General features: G+C 39.2%; 1 pseudogene across 1 annotated transcript; it reads left to right on the top strand.

Annotated features, from left to right (window-relative positions):
* Window positions 1-913, top strand: LOC307143060 (transcription factor HES-5-like; annotated as a pseudogene). Its single transcript has 2 exons — window positions 1-233; window positions 347-913. The product of its transcript is annotated as a transcription factor HES-5-like (transcript).
* The last annotated feature ends 5,847 nt before the right edge of the window (window positions 914-6,760 follow it).

Below are 6,760 nucleotides of genomic sequence, written 5' to 3' on the forward strand. Positions count from 1 at the left end.
ATGTGGCGGCCCACATCCCTCATTGTCTGTTCCAGCTCTTCCATTGGCTCCAAACTGTGGGAAACTCCTTGAAGCTCAAGCCTCACACATTCATATGGAGATTTGTGAGTATAAATAGAGGAGCTGCAGCCGGAGCACATCAGACTGGCTCTGCACAGAGAGATCTACAGCACAGAGATCCAGACATGACACCTACAATCATCTCAAAGGAGCATCTCCCTCTCAACAACAAGGTCCATTCACATCCTACTTACAGCAACATCACTGCAGCAGCTTTCACGGCTCTTCTCCATCACTGGCTTATTCCAAGGCCACTTTCCTGATGCTTTTCTGTCTTGATTTGCAGATCTGAGAAAGCCAATAGTGGAGAAGATGCTCTGCAGAGATGGTATGGACAGCAGCATCGAGCAGCTCAAGTGTCTTCTGGCTCCAGAGTTCCTGATTCCCAGCTGGAGAAAGCAGATATCCTGGAGATGACGCTCAACTGACCCCCTGGAGCGCCACCGTTCCGGCTCACATGCTGTCAATCAAGGCTTCTCCAGGTGTGTGTGTGTGTGAGAGCGAGCACTTCCTGTGCACAGATGAGATGAAGACACAGAGCCAGAGAAGACTGCTGAAGCTCTTCCAGAAGCTGCAGACATCATGTGATCAGAACAGGAGGGAAAGTGTCCTGCCTCGGCTGAGCGGCCCAGACCAGAACACCTTCAGCAAAGAGATGAATGTCAACAAGAGCGCCATCTGGAGGCCGTGGTAGAGCCTTACAGCAACAGCAGCACATACTGAACGTCTACACTAGACTCAGTGGATGTGGCGCTTCAGCTTCTCTTCTGGACAAAAAGTGTTTCATGAGTTCCAGTTTGGAAGAGATATTTGCACTGCAAAGTGCTCTGATGATCCGATCTTCTGTGAAGACTTCCTGTCAAGAGTTCCTGATGGGAACATAAACTGACGTCTACATTAGACAACATTGACTTCTACATGAAATGCATCTTCATGAGATGTGAAGGAAACGCTTCCTTTATTATTTTAAAGGCCATTTATAATCTGATATCAGACTCAAGCTGATAAAGAGTTGATTTACACAGCACATGTTATATGAAATGTTATCATTTCTTGATATTAATGTATGTATGCTCCATTATTAATTATGTGCTGTTTATATGAAGTGGCTCAAATTGGGGTTATGTTTAATTTCCTCTGAGACGATCTTCATAGAGAGACTTTATGATTTATATTTGATCTCTTTCTCTGATGGGAATATATACTGACGTCTACATTAGACAACATTGACTTACATTAGATAAATCTTCAAGAGATGTGAAGAAAAACATTTCTTTATTATTTTATAATCAGTTTGATTTAACATACTCAAGCTTTGTCCTAAAAGCTGATCAATTTACACAGAAAATGTTATGAAATGTTATAATTTCTTGATATGAATGCGATGCGTTATGAATTCTGTGCTGTTTATATGAAGTGGCTCAAATTGGGCTCATATTTGTCTCCCTCTGAGATTACCATTTTACAGAGACTTTATGATTCATATTTGATCTTTTCCTCTTTGGTCTATATAGATCATATTCATATTGACCCAGTTTGAAGGGTTTGTAAGTGTGTGTTGGTTCTCAGCGCTCTCTGAATCTTCTCCTGTACTGTATACAGCCGTCATTGTTCCTTCTGTGAAGGGTTATATTCTCATGACAAACTTTCTCATTGTGGCATTTGTCATTTTAATTGATCACGTGATCATTTGTGTCTTTCTGTGAAGGCAACTGAAGTTTTAAAACACTAAAGCAGTTCAGTGAATGTATTTCTGCTGCAATAAAACAATCAACTCAACACCTGACATCTTCTGTGATTATTAATGTCATTATATCTTACATGACCGACTCTTCTTCTTCTTCTTCTTCTTCTTCTTCTTCTTCTTCTTCTTCTTCTTCTTCTTCTTCTTCTTCTTCTTCTTTGTCTGGAATGAAAATAAGCCAAAATAACAAACATGTTTTCCACATTTTTCACTGAATTTCTCATGAAAACGCTGCAAACTCAGAGTAATGACAAACCGGGTCTTCCCAAACTGTCAGTTAATGATTACTCTTAGTATATAACAATGATATTCATTTAAAATATGCGTAGCTTACTAAATATTGTGTATGAAAAGAAATGAGTGCACATTAAAACGTACTTTCTTACACTTGATTAACAGTTAATCAATAATAATAGCTTAATAATAATAATAATATATATAGTGTATAAACTAACCTATCAGGCTAATCGCTTATCTGTATGCTATGCTAAAGCTAACTAACACTACAGACATAAATGGTCATTATGACGTAGTTGAAACAGCATTTATCATAACATGATTTTGCAGGAATTGTAATCAGGCACTAAAGAGAATACCTATTAAAAGCAATCTGAACCAATGGGATCGCTTGGGGTCCTAAATGAGGATTTCAGGGGGACCCATTTGTCACCATAGATATACATAATAAAGGCTAGATGTCTCGTCCGCGCTGCTGGCCAATGGAGGTCATGGCGGCCATCTTGTCACAGTCAGCTCGCTCACTCGTAACATTGTGTTTTAAAGCATGTACTTTTTAAATAACCATAACTTGCTCAATTTTCTACCGATTTTCAAACTGTTTGGTTTGTTATAAACGTCAGAGATGTAGTTATGACACTGCATAGCATACTTATGAATAATAATTCATAATTTGTTCAAGCTTACAGAATTATAGCTACGTTAATAACGTTCATAAGAAACCAAACCATTTGTAAATCCGTCAAGATTTCAGCGAGATAAGAGTATTTGTGTTCAGATCACTCACCTTACATCAGGAGCTGGGAGACATGAACTCCAGATCGAGGAATCACTGACTTAAAATGCACTTTTGATAGTTAAAGGAGCTGTATGTAGGACTGTGGCCAAAACTGGTACTGCAATCACTTTCAAATGACTGTAGAGCGGTGTATCCCCCTCCCCTGACTCAAGGCTGCTACACGGAGCTTTCAATGGCAAGTGACGAGTCGTACACAGTAAGTTTTTTTTCTTTCTGTTAATTATGTTTATGCTTCAAGAGCGATGTTTTGTGAAGTAATTATGAATCGCAAAAATGTACTAATGGCGATTAGCCAAATATAATCGTAAATATGAACGCTCGTATGTGACAGTACATTCCCACATGAAAAAATACTATAGTAAAATTACAGCAAAGCTAAATAACATTAGCAATGGTCATACAGGTCAACTTGCAGCATGTTTTGTCCACTATATATGCGAAGAACGAATGAGGAATCCTTTTTACTGAGGTAACGTTAGGCTACTGTCTCAAATACGTTTACACAGTGCTAATAGGCGTGCTAATGTTGTTTTCCTCAGCGTCCCAGCATAATGACAGAGAAACGGGCTCTGATAATGCATTACTAATGTTAGCAATGACGACTCGCCGTTTTTATTTACCAAACAATTCCTTAACGTTACCTTTTTAATTCAATGACCCACCTCCTCCATCTGCGCTAACCTAACGTTACTTTGCACGAACATGCATATCTTTGTTCGACTGTCATGAATATTTGAAATGTCCATTTACATTAAGTACAAGTTAGCCAAACAGATGAACCTTACCTGTCCAGGAGAAAATTAGCAACGTTGGCATCAGTCTTCAAATTATTCTCAGTTTTCAGCCGTCTCTATCTTTCAAAGGCATCTCAAATCCTTGTTTTATTTCAGACACTGTCACGACGTTTTTCTGATTCATAACGAGGTCGTTTAGGTTTCGTAAAGTTAGACATTGTTTATCCAAAAAGTTTGTAGCTGCAGCTGTGGTAACTAGAGCAGAGCTGGCCACCCGAATGCAGAAACACTACTGACTTCGTGATTGGTCGACAGGTGGAGGGTGGAGCTTCAGGCCAAAACACAACATGTCAACATCAACATCAGTTGAGGGCTGCAACTTCACTTTTAAAATTACAATATCTTGGCCGGACAACTGTTGTCAGTGATATAAGTATTTGAAATGAACATGATTTATTAATGTCTAGTGACATATCAGGGCCATTTTATGATTAATTGAAATACATTTCTTACATACAGTTCCTTTAATGCATTTAATGCGTGAGTGAAATGATCAAATGCATTTCTGTGTTCAACCTGAGAGCGGAAACATGAGGCATATTTTATATGTGCGAGCCTGACCTGTTATTGAGCAGGAAACCTTCATAACACATCAAATAAGAAACAGAAATGGAAATTGTAAACAAAGAAACTACTTTTATTTTCTCTCTTTTGGACGCAGTTGTCCATTTGTACGGCTTGAGATCATTGTTGAATCACAACAACATTTACTCCATTAAAGGAGTTTGGGGTTAAAATCTCTTCATGAAGTTTAAATGAAAACAGCATTCATTCACAAACACAAAGATTAAGATATTGCAGTGTAACTGCCAGAAATAATGCATATAATGCATAAAACAGCATTTGTAAAAACAAAAATATAAAAATATTCCTTTGAGCAAGAAATATAAATCCAACAATCATTAAAGCTTAAAGTTATATACACGAGTTAAGGCATTAGTGAGAGATCTTCAAGTCTTCTTAATGTTGAGTCTTTCTTCTAAGAGCGGTTTGTGTGAAGAGTTTTCCAGGTGATGTTCATTCTTCAGAGCACAACGCTGCTACATCCTCTGTGTGATCCGGGAAAAGACGCAGGAAGTCACGGGAATATTTGGAGTAGCCGTCATGGGAAAGTAAAAGTGGTCTGAGGCTGATGAAGGACACGGCCCTGTCCAGAAGATCTGAGGTGTGGATGCCGTTCTGAAGATACTCTCCAAGAGCAGATCTGAGCTTCTCCAAACTGTTGCCACACTTTCTTTCCAAACATGTAAGAACGCATCTGAAAACAACAACACGATGACTTTAGTTCATCAACACTGAATAAAACAGCAGAAGATAACGCTTCAGGCATCCATGAGTTTCTGAAGATCTCACCTTGCGTGTTGAACATGTTGAGTCTTGAGGCTGCTCTGGAAAGACACGTCCATGTAGGTCGCCATGACTGTTGAAGCTCAAGCTCAGTTTGGACTGAAGTGTCTTCGCTGGGAAATGTCGTCTCATCTTCAGCTTCCATTTATACTCACACCTCACTGCTCTCAGCCAATCAGAAGCCTCTGAGTTTTGAACAATCCTGTGATGATGAGTGGATGGTGGGATGTTCTCCTCTGCCATCTGCCAGTGAGGTCACTTATATTCATCTTTATGAATGTGGGGACGCAGGACATTTCAGGTTCCCACAAGATGTTCAACTCAAGAGTTCTGCAGTTACAGCTCAACTTCTACAGTCAATGTGCTCTGAAGACAATAAAACAGGCAAAGAATAATATACTTCAGCACAGGTTTGAGCTTTATTGTCTTCAAGTGTATATTATAGAATATCAAACAAAATGCAAAGGCTAAAAAAGTTTGACTACAATTTTATTTAGGATTCGGCTTAATCTCTATCTTAGTTCTTTAGTGCATCAACACTGGATTTGAAAGTACAAGAGAGTTAAAAATTAATACGGATGGATTTTGATCTTGAGGACTCTTGAACATCTCACAAGAAACTGCAGGATAAAGCTTGTGTGTGTGTGTGTGTGTGTGTGTGTGTGTGTGTGTGTGTGTGTGTGTGTGTGTGTGTGTGTGTGTGTGTGTGTGTGTGTGTGTGTGTGTGTGTGTGTGTGTGTGTGGGCATGTTTTTGTGAAATATCAGGACACAAATGTGTATAATGACATAGGTATTACAAAAAGAGGGTGAAATATGAGGACGTTACCCATGTCCTCACTTTTCAAAATGCTTATAAATCATACAGAACAAGTTTTTTTCACAGAAAGTGAACTGCACAGTCTCCTGTGAGGGCTAGGTTTAGGGGCAGTGTGTGTGTGTGTGTGTGTGTGTGTGTGTGTGTGTGTGTGTGTGTGTGTGTGTGTGTGTGTGTGTGTGTGTGTGTGTGTGTGTGTGTGTGTGTGTGTGTGTGTGTGTATTGGGTAGGTTTAGGGTTTAGGGGCAGTGTAAGGGGATAGAAAATACGGTTTGTACGGTATAAAAACCATTACGCCTATGGAATGTCCTCACATTTCACAAAAACAAACATGTGTGTGTGTGTGTGTGTGTGTGTGTGTGTGTGTGTGTGTGTGTGTGTGTGTGTGTGTGTGTGTGTGTGTGTGTGTGTGTGTGTGTGTGTGTGTGTGTGTGTGTGTGTGTGTGTGTGTGTGTGTGTGTGTGTGTGTGTGTGTGTGTGTGTGTGTGTGTGTGAGAGTGTGTGTGTGTGTGTGTGAGAGTGTGTGTGTGTGTGTGTGTGTGTGTGTGAGATATTGGGGTTGTGTTGGGGTTTATGATGCTGATGACACTAGAACTGTGACTCTGTTCTCCAGAGTTTCTCACACTGAGCCACAAACACAACAATAGAAGTGTGTCTATTCACATGATAATGAGACGCACAAACACTAATAAAACCCCAGGGATTTAAACTCTAAATGGTTTTGATCTTTAAGTGTTTCCCACGTCATTCCCGTTCACTTCAATATGACTTCTGTGCAAAATGTTTTTAAACTTTATCAACATTTTCAATCTGTGTCAATTTAAAGAAAAATACAGTTATACAAACATTTGCACCCTTAAATCCAATTTTTAGTCTCTCTTTCAAATTTTGGAGCAATTTATTTATTTTGATATATTCTTGTTTTATTGTTTATTGTATTTTGTCCCAATTACAGCAGTTTAGC

The sequence above is a fragment of the Gobio gobio genome, assembly GCF_949357685.1.
Source record: "Gobio gobio genome assembly, chromosome: 19".
In the NCBI taxonomy this organism is placed as follows: domain Eukaryota; kingdom Metazoa; phylum Chordata; class Actinopteri; order Cypriniformes; family Gobionidae; genus Gobio; species Gobio gobio.